Genomic DNA, 18,257 nt, shown 5'->3' on the forward strand with positions numbered 1-18,257 from the left:
ATCTGTCCATTCTACTACCTGAGGCCGCAGGTTTGTTTAGATTTTGTTTGTAGCTTAGCGTTGGGGTTAGGAATGTGGTAAAGGGTTAAGGTTAGTGTAAAGTTAAGGGTTATTGGCACTCATATATTGACTCGCAGAGGCTCACTTGAAAAAAATTATACGGTTTACTATAGAATACTACATTACTTACTATAGAATTATATAGTACAATACTGTAGAAAACAATATTACACACTGTAGTATCCCTCAATTATATGTAATACTTACTATAGAATGTTGTAGTATACTGTAGAATACTATAGCAAATACTACAACATTATCCACAAAAAAACACTGTAGTAAATACTACAGTAATGATGTCAGCAAAAACACATTAAAAAAAAAAACTATAGTAAATACTACAGTATTTAATTAGCATTTACCCTGAACATTCCCCTCACCCATTATGCAATTTGTGCAAGTAAGAAACCTACACGCCAAGTAAAGACCATATATTGTGTTCCCTACCAGTTATAGAAAAGAGCAGAAGCTTTGCACTATCTGTTCAGATGGGAGTCCTACCTAGTTAACTGTAAATAGTACAGCATACTACAGTAAATATTAAAGTCAGTACTACAGTAAATACTACAGTATGTTTTTACAGACTTGAGTGAATACTACAGTAACATCTGCAAAAACACTAAAGTGAATACTATAATATTTATACCATAACAACTGTAGTATATTTTCTATATTGGGGCATAGGGGCTTTTTCACACATAAATTAAAACATTACAAACCCATGAGTCACATATGCCTGTTTTCTCTCATCTGATGTTTTTCTCTGTTCTGATGTGGCCTCCCTACTGGTCCAAGTGAGGGTGTTACAGTACAATATACATGATACAGTCTACACTGAGTGTACAAAACATTAAGAACACCTGCTCTTTCCATGACATAGACTGACTAGTTAAATCCAGGTGAAAGCTATGATCCCTTATTGATATCACTTGTTTAATTCACTTCAATCAGTGTAGATGAAGGGAAGGAGATGAAAGCCTTGAGACAATTGAAACATGGATTGTGTATGTGTGCCAATCAGAGGGTGAATGGGAAAAACAAAAGATTTTAGTGGTTTGAACTGGGTATGGTAGTAAGATAGCAGGCACACCAGTTTGAGTTTGAGTGTGTCAAGAACTGCAATGCTGCTGGTTTATCATGCTCAACATTTTCCCGTGTGTATCAAGAATGGTCCACCACCCGAAGGACATCCAGCCAACTTGACAAAACTGGGGGAAGCATAGGAAGCAGTGGAGTCAACATGGGCCGGCATCCCATGTTTTACTTTGCTTTATCTTGGCCAGGTCGCAGTTGCAAATGAGAACTTGTTCTCAACTAGCCTACCTGGTTAAATATAGGTGAAAAAAATGAGAAAAAAAAATCCTTGTGGAATGCTTTCAATACCTTGTAGAGACCATGCCCAGACAAATTGAGGCTGTTGTTTTGAGGGCAAAACAGTGTGCAACTCAATATTAGGAAGGTGTTCCTAATGTTTTGTACACTCAGTGTACATGAGATTACGACTAGGGTTTTGCTGGTGCTGTGAAAACGTGTACATGGAGTAACGTACACAAATGGACAGCTGAAGCTCTTAACTTCTCAGATATATGTTGTCATCTGTAGGAACTGAATACGATTACGGTACTCATGAGACCTCTACTGGGGGGCTTATTACTTTTAGGTGACTGCTGTGGTCCATCTGTATTCCCAGACGCTGTTGCAATACTGTCCTCTTATTCCCTTTCTACAACGGCCCCCATATGTCTCAGGGGCTGTCAGTGGCTAAAGAGGATGATAGATGGATGTGTGTTTAAAGAGGAGGAAAGAGAGTGAGAGAGAGAGAGAGAGAGAGAGAGAGAGAGAGAAAGAGACTAATGAAGGTAAATTTGCACCGAACAAGGTGTGTCTTTTCAATTTAATACGATGAGTTCATTTTGACGTATCATCAAATCAAACCAAGTTTATTGGTCGCGTACACAGCTTAGCAGATGGTATTGCGGATGCAGCAATATGCTTGTGTTACTAGCTCCTAACAGTGCAGTAAAATGTCAAACAAGCCCGCAAATAATCAAAAGACTTCAAACAAGAAGTCAACAAATGTCCGAAAACCCAAATGACTCTGTATCAGTCATCCAAATTCAATCTATCATGGGAGGTGAATGATGGTGGATGTGTGTAGACCTGGGTTGTGTTCAGCAGGGCACACCATAGCAAAACAAAAAGGAGAATTTCTTATGGGTCAAGTTCCGATGGTACCATAACATTTTCTTCCAGCTGAACATACCCATGGATAGGAATTGACTGAAAAGTCATTAAGAGTCCTTGGAGGAACCATGTCTAGCCAACAGCATACTTCGTTCCTAAGAGGTTGACTGTGTTGTGTCTCTTAAGTGATGATTTTACCAGCTTTCCACCTGGAGGCAGGCAGATTAAACAGCTGTCTATCAATTAAACAGCAATCATGCAAAACAAATATTAGCCAGTCTGGTTCAACATGACTCTGGCTAAGTTGTTGACATATTTCGCTGTGTTCAAGATGACTAAATTCATACCCTACTATTTCCCCCAAAATAACCACCCTGATAAAAGCCATTCTGGCATGCTTTCATCAAATACACTCAATAGTCGATATTGAAAACTTTTGTCCATTTCCTTTTTGCATGTAGACTATAATGTATCCACCTTTCACGTATCCTACGCATTACCAATGGCGTCAAAGTGCTACCAACACATATTACACACAGAACATCCCCTGGAGAGTGTTGTGGTGTGTGGTAATGATACCTCTCATCACCCCGCCTCATCACTTCATAATTAAGGGAGGAAGTGGAGCTGCCTGCATCGACTCACCCGAAGACATCACCATGCACATTTCAAGACTCAATCGAATCTAATAGGTGCGTAGTATGTAGCTATACAGACCCCTTCCGGCAGAGCTGTGGGCTAGACATTCCTATGTAAACGTTCTGGTGTAATGTCATGGACAGAGATACACTGAGAGCCTGACGGTTTGCAGAAACACTCACTCAAGTATGGTGGAAGCCAGGGGGCAGGCAGCTGACAAGGTGACAAAGAAATGCTAATGGCACAAGAGGCCACAGGGAGTTCTATTTCGGAACTCTTCAAAAAGTGCTGTTGTTGATTCATCATTTGCCACGGGGAGGTGTCCTCATTTTGCACATCAATAAAGTTTTCAAGAAGAAAAACACAAACGGCCTGACAGATTTGAGATCAGTGATACTGGTCTGTCTTCTGTTGTTAAAGCATAAACAGTTAGAGGCATGAGATTGAGGGAAAAACAACAGTCTGGAGAGAATATTAGGTTCAGGGAGTGATTGATGATAATGTGGAATATCTCCAGACCAAAATAATTTGATATATGTAAATATTCAGGTAACAGATAAATTACTTAAGTGTTGTTAGTATGCTAATCCGGGTTAAGAACCTGGGTCAAAGGCATTTTTTCAAGGCCACTTTACCTCACTGAGCCTAAGCCCAGCCGATAGGCACTAGATCAACTTACCAAATACTCAAACAAACTGGCCAAGAGAGAGGTAACCCACTGGGCACAGACGTTAATGCAACGTCTATTCCACGTTGGTTCAAAGTAATTCTGTTGAAGTGACATGGAAACAACGTTGATTCAACCAGCATGTGCCCAGTGGGAACTGACTTGGCCAGAACCCTACACCTTGATATCGCAGGGAAAATCCAGCTGAAAAAGCCACCTATGCTGTGAACACTCATATACATTCCCTCTATAAAACCTTACGATGACCTTGTCTCGACTGCAGTCGCACACTAAAAACAAAACATGAGGGAGAAATGTTCTCCCTCACTCCAATTGAGACATCAACAACAGCAAGGAGGTGTCACTTGCCACAAGATGGAGGGCCAGAATGATCCTACCTGGATGAGGGTGAAAGATTGGAGGGTGACAGGCAGTCTGGTAAAGCTCCTTGATAGATGAAAGGACGAGTCTGGCTCTTTGCTCTGATGTGATTCGGTCTGACAGGCTTGAGTTGCAGGCAGTGTTGTCCTGTCCCGGGAATGATCGCTTCTGCCCCGAGCCCGCTGCTCTGCCTCGTGAGTGAGACAGTCTGACCATGACTCTGGTCTCTGCTCCTGCTTTGAAAATTGAGAAATGCATTTTGAATCATGTAAATACAGTACTAGGTATCACGTGCATACACAAAACACAGCAAAGTACTTAAAGGAAAATACCACTCAAAAACTATTTGTATTTGTTTTATTGGTCCGCTGTTGATACAATCCCAACATGTTTTGCATGTCAGCAGTCAAGACTTCAACATGTTGAACTTTCAAAACACAGAAAGTGTCACAGAACGATGATCATGTTGATGACGATACTGTGACATTTTATGTATTTTGATAGTTCTATATCTTGAAAACTTGATTGCTGACATGAAAAACACTTTGGGACCATATACCAAAATGTTTTTGGTATATGGTCCCAAATACTAAAAGATAGTTTTTGAGTGGTATTTTCCTTTAACTTCTGTTTTGAAGAAGCTACTAAGAGGAAAGTTCAATTTCCCATGAATCAGTCTGTCATTGTTTTCAGATAAGTGTCAATGTCAGTTTCTTTAAACGCCTCTCAGTTTGAGTCAATGCATAGTAGGATGGCAGGGTGACATCCAGACGGGTCCCCTCCAGGCGGGTCACATGAGGTGCCTGTGGAAATTATAGGCATACCCATGACAAATGGTGTTGGATAATTAAAAGCTGATCATTATACCTTCTACAGAACATCTCACATTAAACTATGCTGCATGAACGCAAGGGTTGATTTAATCAAGAGAGACACAGACACACCGAGGCAGAGAATGTTTTTCCAATTTTCACCTCAGGGGAAAGGAGAAAACAAATGCATCACCTACACCAAGATCAAGCTTGGGATTATTTCTGATTGAGGGATTCAAATAGAGTCTGTTTGGTTTAGTCTCTGGGCAGAAATCATTCAGATTCACTGTCACATATCTCTACAATAAATTCTACAAATCCAAGACATCAGTTTGTCTCTCCTTCTGACTTGTATTTCCTTTTCAAAGTCAACGGAGATAAGTATTGATCGAAAAATCAGCCAATCACTGGGGAGTTTAGTGTCTGTCTTAATCTCTCGTTTTAGAATTGTTTAATCGTACATCCAAACATATTGTGTGACCTCTACTGGTTCCAATGGGAGGACTCAGATCTTAACAGTAGCCAGGGTAGTTGCAATTCAAACGATGCATTTCTCATTGCGCTGTGGTTTTCAAGTCTCACTCGGACGTGTGTTCTGTTTGAGAGACTTGAAAGGACGGGACCCTAAAGACAGTGCTACTGGTTGCAAATTACGACTCGGAAGACAGACCTGGGATCCCATGCATTGCACACTAATGAAAGACCTGTTTCGTTGCTACAACGCAACACAGATGCCGTAACAAGTTGCTGTGCAGTCCTTTTGAACTCAGCAACACGATGTGCCATGACATCACAGAGTCTTCAAATGCCTATCAACACTGAGAGCTTGTTGAATTTAACACTTTTCAGTGGTTATATCATCCTCACTTGCAACTGTTAAATTAACACTTTTCACAGTTTCCCGGTTCTCTCTACAGGGTTACATTTAAAGCTTGGAATCAAATGATCTGTCCCCAGATGAAGTTCTATTCACTTTCTGTAAATCCAGAACAATCACACACCCCCTTTAGCATTCTGGACACTTATCAGCCACCACTGTCACACCTTGTCCCGGCACCTCATTTTCTCCTAACAGGGTCTGACTCTGGAGATCCAAAGCCTCCGGCTGAATTATGTCCCTCAATCTGCATTGTGCTGCCTGTTGGAGCCAGAGATCAGATGATTCATTGGGTAGGGAATGGGCCACATGGCGTATAGCTGTCAAAAACACATCTCTGTTACGCTGGACCCTGTGCATGATGAGGAGCTTAGAGGGATGCGGTGATCCATCATGACAACCCCCCCCCCCCCCCCCCCCTCGGGGTACAAGGGAAGGATTGCTCGTACCTCTCAGAACTGGGGGTTCCCATCACTCACTCTGCACTCTCCACCACCTCTACACGCTTCCCTCTCTCATCCCTTTCTCTTTATCCCCCTGCATCCCTCCTCTATCCCTCCTCCCCCCCCCCCCCCCCCGGTTACCAATGGGTTACCAATGGGGGCTCTCACTGACTCCTCTCAGAATCTCAGTTTAGGTAGTTGTCATCATGCCTTCTGCATTGCCTTCAACCACCTCTACACACCTCCCTCTCTCATCCTTTTCTCTTCCTCCTCAGGCACTCTGATCATCATCACTTGTGTATGACACATAATCGTTCAGCTTCTGCCAGTCTTCAACTCTTTGACATTGAGTTTTCCGGCTTTTGAGATGATTGTGCTTGCGTGGCCCATTCGTCATTATATTGTATTTGTTTCTCACATTTTTACTCCTGATTAAGGTGAAAAAAAGTATTCTGATAATCAAACAGGGGTTTGAGTAAAAATGCATCAAATGTTTGGTAAAAGGAGAAAAGGATGATGAAACTAGAAGACATTAGCCAAAACCCCAAAGCAAACACTGAAGTCTTACAACACCATCAACTCAATCAGATCAGGGTTAGGGTTGCAAAAATGTCTGTTTTCCCCAAAACCCTGGATGGAAGATTCCTGATTTCCTGTGGTAATCTTCCAAACAGGATTTCTGGAAAACCTTGGAATCTTGGGAAAGTTCCAGAATTGTGCAACCCTAATCAGGATACAATATGCCTATCAGAAAAACAAGTAAAACAAATCCCAAACACTTATCAGGGAAACTAAGACAAAGACACTTCCACTTCCTTTGTTTTAAAGCTCACCTCAACACAAATTGCATTTAGCCGCCCTTTAACATTGAAATTGACATGGCTTGTATACAAATGAGATAGTTGCTCCTCCAGGGGCATTGAGAAAGGTTAGTGGCTCCACAATGCTGAATGGGAGATGAGGTCCCACATCCACAGGCTACTAATGAGCCTCAACAGCTGAAGAACAAAATATGTTTGATTGGTAAGAGCAAATTAAACCTCCCTGTCGGGGATTTGACATTCAAATCGTGACTTCACCAACATAAAGGATTATCTTGAAGGGAATACTTCCTGTTGATCAGATACATTCAATGTTGAAATTGCAGATTGTGCTTTTAATTGCAGCGTTGATGAATGAAGAAAAGGACTCAGAAAAGAACAAGGTTTGGTCAAATTACTGCAATATTGGTCTGTGCAGGACTCCTCACTATGATGAGGGCATTGTGTTTGAAGAGGGTCCAATTCCTTAATCAATCAAAGCATGGCAACTAATGCAACATACTGTATTTTCTTCTTTCGTGGCCATCAATCAAAATATGACAAGTACGTCCACAGACGTCATATCTAACAATGAGAATATAGTCACATTTTGAAACGACATCACAAAACACAAGAATCCCACAACAAAAACTAATCAAAACAGTGTGCTGGCCCTCATTTTGACTACTCATAATTATGGCTTTCGACTGTTATCACTTCTTGTTTGTGTTTTGCTGTGGGTTGAGGGGACGGAGGAGGGCCACGGTGTCACATCTATGGCTTCTCTCTAAAGTTCACCAATCCTTACTGTGGGCAAAGTGTTTAAATTGTTAGAATAAAGAACACGTGGAAGAAATTAAGAAAGAGGAGAGGAGTTGAAGAGGGTATAGTAGAGACTTGGATCATTTCCTAGCTCTGCTTCACAGGTCTACCAGCTGTGCCCCCCTCTCCCCCTCCTCCTCTGGGCCCTGAGACGTTTGCCAACCCCATCTCACCCCTCTCATCCCCCACCCATTCCCCCATCTTTCTAGACAGCCCTTATATAAATCCATTAATATTCTCTGGTTTACATAAAACACTATTTCTGTTTGTTTGTTTGTTTCGGGGGCGGGTCAAAAGCGTTGACAGCTCATTCTAATCAAAATAACATTTTTATCTCAATATCAAATAATTTCTGGGTACCTTACTGTGATTGTTTTTAATTAAAAACAAACAAAAATAGCTTCTTAGCAAAAGGCAATTTCTCAAGCAAGAATTTAGCTAAGACTGTCTGGGAGTGATTTGAGTGGGGCGGGGAATGCAGAAAGTTATCTGTTATTGGCAGAGAGGTTTGGAACTTACTTTCTTATTGGTCTATTAATTACACTGAACAACAATATAAACACAACATGCATCAATTTCAACTATTTTACTGAGGTACAGCTCATATAAGGAAATCAGTCCATTGAAATAAATTCATTAAGCCCTAATATATAGATTTAACATGACTGGGAATACAGATATTAATCTGTTGATCACAGATACCTTAAAAAAAGGTAGTGGCGTGGATCAGAAACCCAGTCAGTATCTGGTGTGATCATCATTTGCCTCATGCAGCACAACATATCTCCTAAAATCAAATCAAATTGTATTGGTCACATACACATATTTAGCAGATGTTATTGCAGGTGTATCAAAACGCTTGTGTTCCTAGCTCCAACAGTGCGCTAGTATCTGACAGTGCAGTAGTATCAAAAAACGATTCACAACAGTACACACAAATCTAAAAGTAAAAAAAGAAATATATAAATATTAGATTGGGCAATGTCGGAGTGGCATTGACTAAAATAGAGTTGATCAGGGTGTTGATTGTGGCCTGTGGAACGTTGTCCCACTCCTATTCATTGGCTGTGTGAAGATGCTGGATACTAGAGGGAACTGGAACAAGCTCTCATACATGTAGCATCCCAAACATACTCAATTGGTAACCTGTCTGGTGAGTATGCAGGCCATTGAAGAACTGGGACATTTTTCATGTGGGCCGTGCATTATCACGCTGAAACATGAGGTGATGGCGGGCGGATGAATGGCACGACAGTGGGTCTCAGGATCTCGTCACGGTATCTCTGTGCATTCAAATTGCAATCGACAAAATGCAAGTGTGTTCGTTGTCCATAGCTTATGCCTGCCCATACCATCACAACAACGCCACCATGGGGCTCTCTGTTCACAATATTAACATCAGAAAACCACTCGCCCACATGACGACATACACGCTGTCTGTCGTCAGCCTGGTACAGTTGAAACACTTCTCCAGCGTGTCAGTGGCCATCAAAGGTGAGGATTTGCCCACTGAAGTTGGTTACGACGCTGAACTGCAGTCAGGTCAAGACCCTGGTGAGGACAATGAGCACACGTTTGAGCTTCCCTGAGATGGTTTCTGACCGTTTGTGCAGAAATTCTTCGGTTGTGCAAACACACAGTTTCATCAGCTGTCCGGGTGGCTGGTCTCAGACCATCCTGCAGCTGATGAAGCCAGATGTGGAGGTCCTGGACTGGCGTGGTTACACATGGTCTGTAGTTGTGAGGACGGTTGGACGTCCTGCCAAATTTTCTAAAGCAGTGGTTCCCGAATTTATAGTCCCGTACTCCTTCAAACATTCAACCTCCAGTTGCGTACCCCCACTAGCACCAGGGTCAGCGTACTCTCAAATGTAGTTTTTTTGCCATCATTGTAAGCCTGCCACACACTCTATACGATACATTTATTAAACATAAGAATGAGTGTGAGTTTTAGTCACAACCCGGCTCGTGGGAAGTGACAAATAGCTCTTATAGGACCAGGGCACAAATAATGATATAATAATAATCTATAATTTGTCTCTTTATTTAACCATCTTACATATAAAACCTTATTTGTTAATCAAAAATTGTGAATAACTCACCACAGGTTAATGAGACGGGTATGCTTGAAAGGATGCACATAACTCTGCAATGTTGGGTTGTATTGGAGAGAGTCTCAGTCTTAAATCATTTTCCACACACAGTCTGTGCCTGTATTTAGTTTTCATGCTAGTGAGGGCCGAGAATCCACTCTCACATCGGTACATGGTTGCAAAGGGCATCAGTGTCTTAACAACGCAATTTGCCAAGGCAGGATACTCTGAGCGCAGCCCTATCCAGAAATCTGGCAGTGGCTTCTGATTAAATTCAATTTTCACAGAACCGATTGTTGCAATTTCGATGAGGCTCTCTTGTTCAGATATCGGTAAGTGGACTGGAGGCAGGGCATGAAAGGGATAACAAATCCAGTTGTTTGTGTCATACGTTTCGGAAAAGTACCTGCGTAATTGCGTACCCAAGTCACCTAGGTGCTTCGCTATATCACATCTGACATTGCCCGTAAGCTTGAGTTCATTTGCACACAAAATAAATCACACAATGATGGAAATACTTGTGTGTTGTCCATGTTAATGTAGACAGAGAAGAGTTCCAACTTCTTAATCATAGCTTAAATGTTGTCCCGCACATTGATAGTTGCGGAGAGTCCCTGTAATCCTAGATTCAGATAATTCAGGCGAGAAAAAAACACCCAGATAGGCCAGTCGTGTGAGAAATTTGTCATTGTGCAAGCGGTCAGACAAGTGAAAATTATGGTCAGTAAAGAAAACTTTAAGCTTGTTTCTCAATTCAAAGAAACGTGTCAATACTTTGCCCCTTGATAACCAGAGCACTTCTGTATGTTGTAAAAGTGTTACATGGTCGATGCACAAAATACACGAGTGTTCAGGGGCCTAGCTTTAACAAAGTTAACCATTTTCACTGTAGTGTCCAAACGTCTTTCAAGCTGTCAGGCATTCCCTTGGCAGCAAGAGCCTCTAGGTGGATGCTGCAGTGTACCAAAATGGCGTCGGGAGCAACTGCTTGCACGTGCGTTACGGCTCCACTATGTCTCTCTGTCATTGCTTTTGCACCATCAGTACAGATACCAACATGAGCAGCAACTCCATTTGGCTACACACGTAGTTAGTGGAATTCCCATGAGAGAGTAACGGTTAATGTGATTGGATGTTAATTATTTGAGTAGGCTACCAGTATTTGACATTGTGTTGTTATTTCGCTGAACACTAGATGGTTAAATTTTATTTTTGGCTACTTAAGCGACAAAAAACCTCACCCAAATGTATAGCCCTATTGGAAAATATAAATGGACTGTTTGAAAATGTGAAGACATGTTTTTTTTTTTTCAATTGAATTTGTACAATTTTTTACAATCGCTAACATCCTTTTGTCCAATATGTAGTCCCATTTTCAAAACTCTAAACACAATTAGCACAACATCCGTCTGTTGTGGATTATACCATTAACACAAGTCATGTTGTTTTCACAGAATATGCAGTCAATTAATACATTTCTAAAATGTTTACATTTTCTTTACATACAAGCTTACCCAATACCAAAATCGTAGATCTTTCTTGTCTTATTTACAAATGCTTGCACACAGCATGCCAGAAATGAAGACCTAGTGTTCAAAACCTTAAATATGGTATAAAACCTCTACTTCTGCAACAACAGCAGCTCAAAAGCTATATTGAAACAGCTGATAAGCATTATTGAATGTACAGATCATTAAAACATTGAGAAATAGCTGATTTACTGTAAGTTGTGTAAAATAGACCAACCACAGCTGATTCCAATCTCAACATAACCAGGTGTTGAAGGTCTTTCAATGACGTGGACATACACAGTAAAAATGGGACTCTTTTGATTGATTTTGTTCAATGTGGATATAGAACAACACAGAGGAGCAGAAAAAAAATGTCTGGACAAGGGAGAGGAATAGTTGCACCAGGGAGAGGAGTAGCTGGACCAGGCAGAGGAGTAGTTGGACCAGGGAGAGGATTAGCTGGACCAGGGAGAGGAGTAGTTGGACCAGGGAGAGGAGTAATTGGACCAGGTAGAGGAGTTGTTGGACCAGGCAGAGGAATAGCTGGACCAGGGAGAGGATTAGTTGGACCAGGGAGAGGAGTTGTTGGACCAGGGAGAGGAGTAATTGGACCAGGGAGAGGAATAGTTGGACCAGGGAGAGGAGTAGTTAGACCAAGCAGAGGAGTAGTTGGACCAGGGAGAGGAGTAGTTGGACCAGGGAGAGGAATAGTTGGACCAGGGAGAGGAGTAGTTGGACCAAGCAAAGGGGTAGTTGTTCCAGGAGAGGAGTAAGAATGTGAGTAGCTGGACAAGGCACAGGAGTAGTTGGACCAGGCAGAGGAATAGCTGGACCAGGGAGAGGAGTAGTTGGACCAGGGAGAGGAATAGTTGGACCAGGGAGAGGAGTAGTTGGACAAAAGCAGAGGAGTAGTTGGACCAGGAGAGGAGTAAGAATGCGAGTAGCTGGACCAGGCAGAGGAGTAGTTGGACCAGTCAGAGGAGTAGCTGGACCAGGGGGAGGAGCAGTTGGACCAAGCAGAGGAGTCGCTGGACCAGGGAGAGGAGTAGTTGGACCAGACAGAGGAGTAGTTGGACCAGGCAGAGGAGTAGTTGAACCAGGGTGAGGAGTAGCTGGACCAGGCAGAGGAGTAGTTGGACCAGACAGAGGAATAGCTGGACCAGGGAGAGGAGTTGTTGGACCAGGGAGAGGAGTAATTGGACCAGGGAGAGGAATAGTTGGACCAGGGAGAGGAGTAGTTAGACCAAGCAGAGGAGTAGTTGGACCAGGGAGAGGAATAGTTGGACCAGGGAGAGGAGTAGTTAGACCAAGCAGAGGAGTAGTTGGACCAGGGAGAGGAATAGTTGGACCAGGGAGAGGAGTAGTTGGACCAAGCAGAGGAGTAGTTGGACCAGGAGAGGAGTAAGAATGTGAGTAGCTGGACCAGGCAGAGGAGTAGTTGGACCAGTCAGAGGAGTAGCTGGACCAGGGGGAGGAGCAGTTGGACCAGGCAGAGGAGTCGCTGGACCAGGGAGAGGAGTAGTTGGACCAGACAGAGGAGTAGTTGGACCAGGCAGAGGAGTAGTTGAACCAGGGTGAGGAGTAGCTGGACCAGGCAGAGGAGTAGTTGGACCAGACAGAGGAATAGCTGGACCAGGGAGAGGAGTTGTTGGACCAGGGAGAGGAGTAATTGGACCAGGGAGAGGAATAGTTGGACCAGGGAGAGGAGTAGTTAGACCAAGCAGAGGAGTAGTTGGACCAGGGAGAGGAATAGTTGGACCAGGGAGAGGAGTAGTTGGACCAAGCAAAGGGGTAGTTGTTCCAGGAGAGGAGTAAGAATGTGAGTAGCTGGACAAGGCAGAGGAGTAGTTGGACCAGGCAGAGGAGTAGCTGGACCAGGGAGAGGAGTAGTTGGACCAGGGAGAGGAATAGTTGGACCAGGGAGAGGAGTAGTTAGACCAAGCAAAGGGGTAGTTGTTCCAGGAGAGGAGTAAGAATGTGAGTAGCTGGACAAGGCACAGGAGTAGTTGGACCAGGCAGAGGAATAGCTGGACCAGGGAGAGGAGTAGTTGGACCAAGCAGAGGAGTAGTTGGACCAGGAGAGGAGTAAGAATGTGAGTAGCTGGACCAGGCAGAGGAGTAGTTGGACCAGTCAGAGGAGTAGCTGGACCAGGGGGAGGAGCAGTTGGACCAGGCAGAGGAGTCGCTGGACCAGGGAGAGGAGTAGTTGGACCAGACAGAGGAGTAGTTGGACCAGGCAGAGGAGTAGTTGGACCAGGCAGAGGAGTAGTTGGACCAGGCAGAGGAGTAGCTGGACCAGGCAGATGAGTAGTTAGACCAGGCAGAGGAGTAGTTGGACCAGGAGGAGGAGTAGTTGGACCAGGGAGAGGAGTAGTTGGACCAGGGAGAGGAGTAGCTGGACCAGGGAGAGGAGTAGCTGGACCAGGGAGAGGAGTAGTTGGACCAGGCAGAGGAGTAGCTGGACCAGGCAGAGGAGTAGTTGGACTTGGACAAGGGAGAAGGAGAGGTAGGGTGAGAGGAGTAAAAATGTGTGGTGGTGTTCAAAGGAGAGTAAGAGGTGTTGTCACTGATGAAATAAGAGCCACCATCATAGACCATGTGATAAACCATGGTATATCACTGAGAAAGAGTCCAGCCTAATCTCGACGGTTAAACGTGGCTTCCATTATCTGGAATTTTCAACAAACCAACAGGTATGTAATGCATTTCACAAGGGCTTCTTCTATCATTACTGTTGCTATGTCTCACAGTAACTGTAGGTCACCAGTCCCAATGCAAATACTGTACATATGTTGTATTTTTGTTCCTCTAAATGACGCAACGTCTTCCTACCTCTGCGGGAAGAGGAAAGCTCAGTGAAGACCAAGAGCATGCCATTGTAGGATTGGACATTGCTGACAATGCAAAATTGTAGAGGACAACCTGGTATTTCACAACGTGGAAAGCATCAGCCTGACTACCATTGGCTCGGACTCTGACCAATCACAGAGTTCGAATGAAACAGTAGTACACAGTTCCTTTTGAAAGGGACAGTGAGCGGGTCAAGACACTCCGGCACCAATACATCCAGGTATGGTGTCTATCCAAGATGTCTTGTTCTATAGTGAGTTTTACACTATGCTACTCTACATGTAAACATGAGTTACAGTACATACAGTAGGACATACTGAAAAGCATTTACACATACTGTGTTTGATTTCATTCAGAGAGTCATGGAGTTGGAGGCTAATCAGACCCCACATTAAATAATTTATGTAGACGAGGCTTGGTTTAACCTGGCAAAAACACGTCGGCGGGGAAGAAACATCATCGGGAAAAGGGCCACCGTTGATGTGCCGGGTCAGAGAGGAGCAAATATCACAATGTGTGCTGCAGTCTGGAGTGCTGGTTTGGTCCTGCAGAAATGCCAGTTTGGTTCCTACAACACTGAGCGCCTTTTGTTTTTAGATGACCTCCACCAACAACTGGTGCCAGAAGCAGAAAGGGAACAGGAGGGAGGAAACATTAGGACATTTGTGATTGCATGGGACAATGTAGCATTCCACCATTCACATGCAATCACAAACTTGTTTGCATCCCATCTAAGAATGGTTTCCATTTTCCTCCTCCCTACTCACCTTTCCTCAACTCCATTGAGGATTTTTTTCTGCCTGGAGGTGGAAATTGTATGATCATCGGCCACATGACCAAATGTCCCTTCTGGACACAATGGATGCCGGCTGCTGACACATCTCAGCTGAAGACTGCCAGGGGTGGATAAGGCATGCCAAGCGTTTCTATCCAAGGTGCATATCGAGAGACGACATAAGATGTGATGTGGATGAGAACATGTGGCCAAATGCTGAAAATCGTATAGATTAGATCAGGACTGGGCATTTTGTGTTTTTACTGTAATTGTGTTTAATTTAACATTTGGAACCAAAGGCCATGTATGTTGGATGTGTTGTTGAACCAAAGGCCATGTATGTTGGATGTGTTGTTGAACCAAAAGCCATGTATGTTGGATGTGCTGTTGAACCAAAGGCCATGTATGTTGGATGTGTTGTTGAACCAAAGGCCATGTATGTTGGATGTGTTGTTGAACCAAAAGCCATGTATGTTGGATGTGCTGTTGAACCAAAGGCCATGTATGTTGGATGTGTTGTTGAACCAAAGGCCATGTATGTTGGATGTGTTGTTGAACCAAAGGCCATGTATGTTGGATGTGTTGTTGAACCAAAGGCCATGTATGTTGGATGTGCTGTTGAACCAAAGGCCATGTATGTTGGATGTGCTGTTGAACCAAAGGCCATGTATGTTGGATGTGTTGTTGAACCAAAGGCCATGTATGTTGGATGTGTTGTTGAACCAAAGGCCATGTATGTTGGATGTGTTGTTGAACCAAAGGCCATGTATGTTGGATGTGTTGTTGAACCAAAGGCCATGTATGTTGGATGTGTTGTTGAACCAAAGGCCATGTATGTTGGATGTGTTGTTGAACCAAAGGCCATGTATGTTGGATGTGTTGTTGAACCAAAGGCCATGTATGTTGGATGTGCTGTTGAACCAAAGGCCATGTATGTTGGATGTGCTGTTGAACCAAAGACCATGTATGTTGGATGTGTTGTTGAACCAAAGGCCATGTATGTTGGATGTGCTGTTGAACCAAAGACCATGTATGTTGGATGTGTTGTTGAACCAAAGGCCATGTATGTTGGATGTGTTGTTGAACCAAAGGCCATGTATGTTGGATGTGTTGTTGAACCAAAGGCCATATATGTTGGATGTGCTGTTGAACCAAAGGCCATGTATGTTGGATGTGCTGTTGAACCAAAGGCCATGTATGTTGGATGTGCTGTTGAACCAAAGGCCATGTATGTTGGATGTGTTGTTGAACCAAAGGCCATGTATGTTGGATGTGCTGTTGAACCAAAGGCCATGTATGTTGGATGTGTTGTTGAACCAAAGGCCATGTATGTTGGATGTGTTGTTGAACCAAAGGCCATGTATGTTGGATGTGTTGTTGAACCAAAGGCCATGTATGTTGGATGTGTTGTTGAACCAAAGGCCATGTATGTTGGATGTGCTGTTGAACCAAAGGCCATGTATGTTGGATGTGCTGTTGAACCAAAGGCCATGTATGTTGGATGTGTTGTTGAACCAAAGGCCATGTATGTTGGATGTGTTGTTGAACCAAAGGCCATGTATGTTGGATGTGTTGTTGAACCAAAGGCCATGTATGTTGGATGTGTTGTTGAACCAAAGGCCATGTATGTTGGATGTGTTGTTGAACCAAAGGCCATGTATGTTGGATGTGTTGTTGAACCAAAGGCCATGTATGTTGGATGTGTTGTTGAACCAAAGGCCATGTATGTTGGATGTGCTGTTGAACCAAAGGCCATGTATGTTGGATGTGCTGTTGAACCAAAGACCATGTATGTTGGATGTGTTGTTGAACCAAAGGCCATGTATGTTGGATGTGCTGTTGAACCAAAGACCATGTATGTTGGATGTGTTGTTGAACCAAAGGCCATGTATGTTGGATGTGTTGTTGAACCAAAGGCCATGTATGTTGGATGTGTTGTTGAACCAAAGGCCATATATGTTGGATGTGCTGTTGAACCAAAGGCCATGTATGTTGGATGTGCTGTTGAACCAAAGGCCATGTATGTTGGATGTGCTGTTGAACCAAAGGCCATGTATGTTGGATGTGTTGTTGAACCAAAGGCCATGTATGTTGGATGTGCTGTTGAACCAAAGGCCATGTATGTTGGATGTGTTGTTGAACCAAAGGCCATGTATGTTGGATGTGTTGTTGAACCAAAGGCCATGTATGTTGGATGTGTTGTTGAACCAAAGGCCATGTATGTTGGATGTGTTGTTGAACCAAAGGCCATGTATGTTGGATGTGCTGTTGAACCAAAGGCCATGTATGTTGGATGTGCTGTTGAACCAAAGGCCATGTATGTTGGATGTGTTGTTGAACCAAAGGCCATGTATGTTGGATGTGTTGTTGAACCAAAGGCTATGTGTGTTGGATGTGCTGTTGAACCAAAGGCCATGTATGTTGGATGTGCTGTTGAAGCAAAGGCCATGTATGTTGGATGTGTTGTTGAACAAAAGGCCATGTATGTTGGATGTGCTGTTGAACCAAAGGCCATGTATGTTGGATGTGCTGTTGAACCAAAGGCCATGTATGTTGGATGTGTTGTTGAACCAAAGGCCATGTATGTTGGATGTGTTGTTGAACCAAAGGCCATGTATGTTGGATGTGCTGTTGAACCAAAGGCCATGTATGTTGGATGTGTTGTTGAACCAAAGGCCATGTATGTTGGATGTGTTGTTGAACCAAAGGCCATGTATGTTGGATGTGCTGTTGAACCAAAGGCCATGTATGTTGGATGTGTTGTTGAACCAAAGGCCATGTATGTTGGATGTGCTGTTGAACCAAAGGCCATGTATGTTGGATGTGTTGTTGAACCAAAGGCCATGTATGTTGGATGTGTTGTTGAACCAAAGGCCATGTATGTTGGATGTGCTGTTGAACCAAAGGCCATGTATGTTGGATGTGTTGTTGAACCAAAGGCCATGTATGTTGGATGTGTTGTTGAACCAAAGGCCATGTATGTTGGATGTGCTGTTGAACCAAAGGCCATGTATGTTGGATGTGTTGTTGAACCAAAGGCCATGTATGTTGGATGTGTTGTTGAACCAAAGGCCATGTATGTTGGATGTGCTGTTGAACCAAAGGCCATGTATGTTGGATGTGTTGTTGAACCAAAGGCCATGTATGTTGGATGTGTTGTTGAACCAAAGGCCATGTATGTTGGATGTGCTGTTGAACCAAAGGCCATGTATGTTGGATGTGTTGTTGAACCAAAGGCCATGTATGTTGGATGTGTTGTTGAACCAAAGGCCATGTATGTTGGATGTGCTGTTGAACCAAAGGCCATGTATGTTGGATGTGTTGTTGAACCAAAGGCCATGTA

The sequence above is a fragment of the Oncorhynchus mykiss genome, chromosome 7 (assembly GCF_013265735.2).
Source record: "Oncorhynchus mykiss isolate Arlee chromosome 7, USDA_OmykA_1.1, whole genome shotgun sequence".
Classification (NCBI taxonomy): domain Eukaryota; kingdom Metazoa; phylum Chordata; class Actinopteri; order Salmoniformes; family Salmonidae; genus Oncorhynchus; species Oncorhynchus mykiss.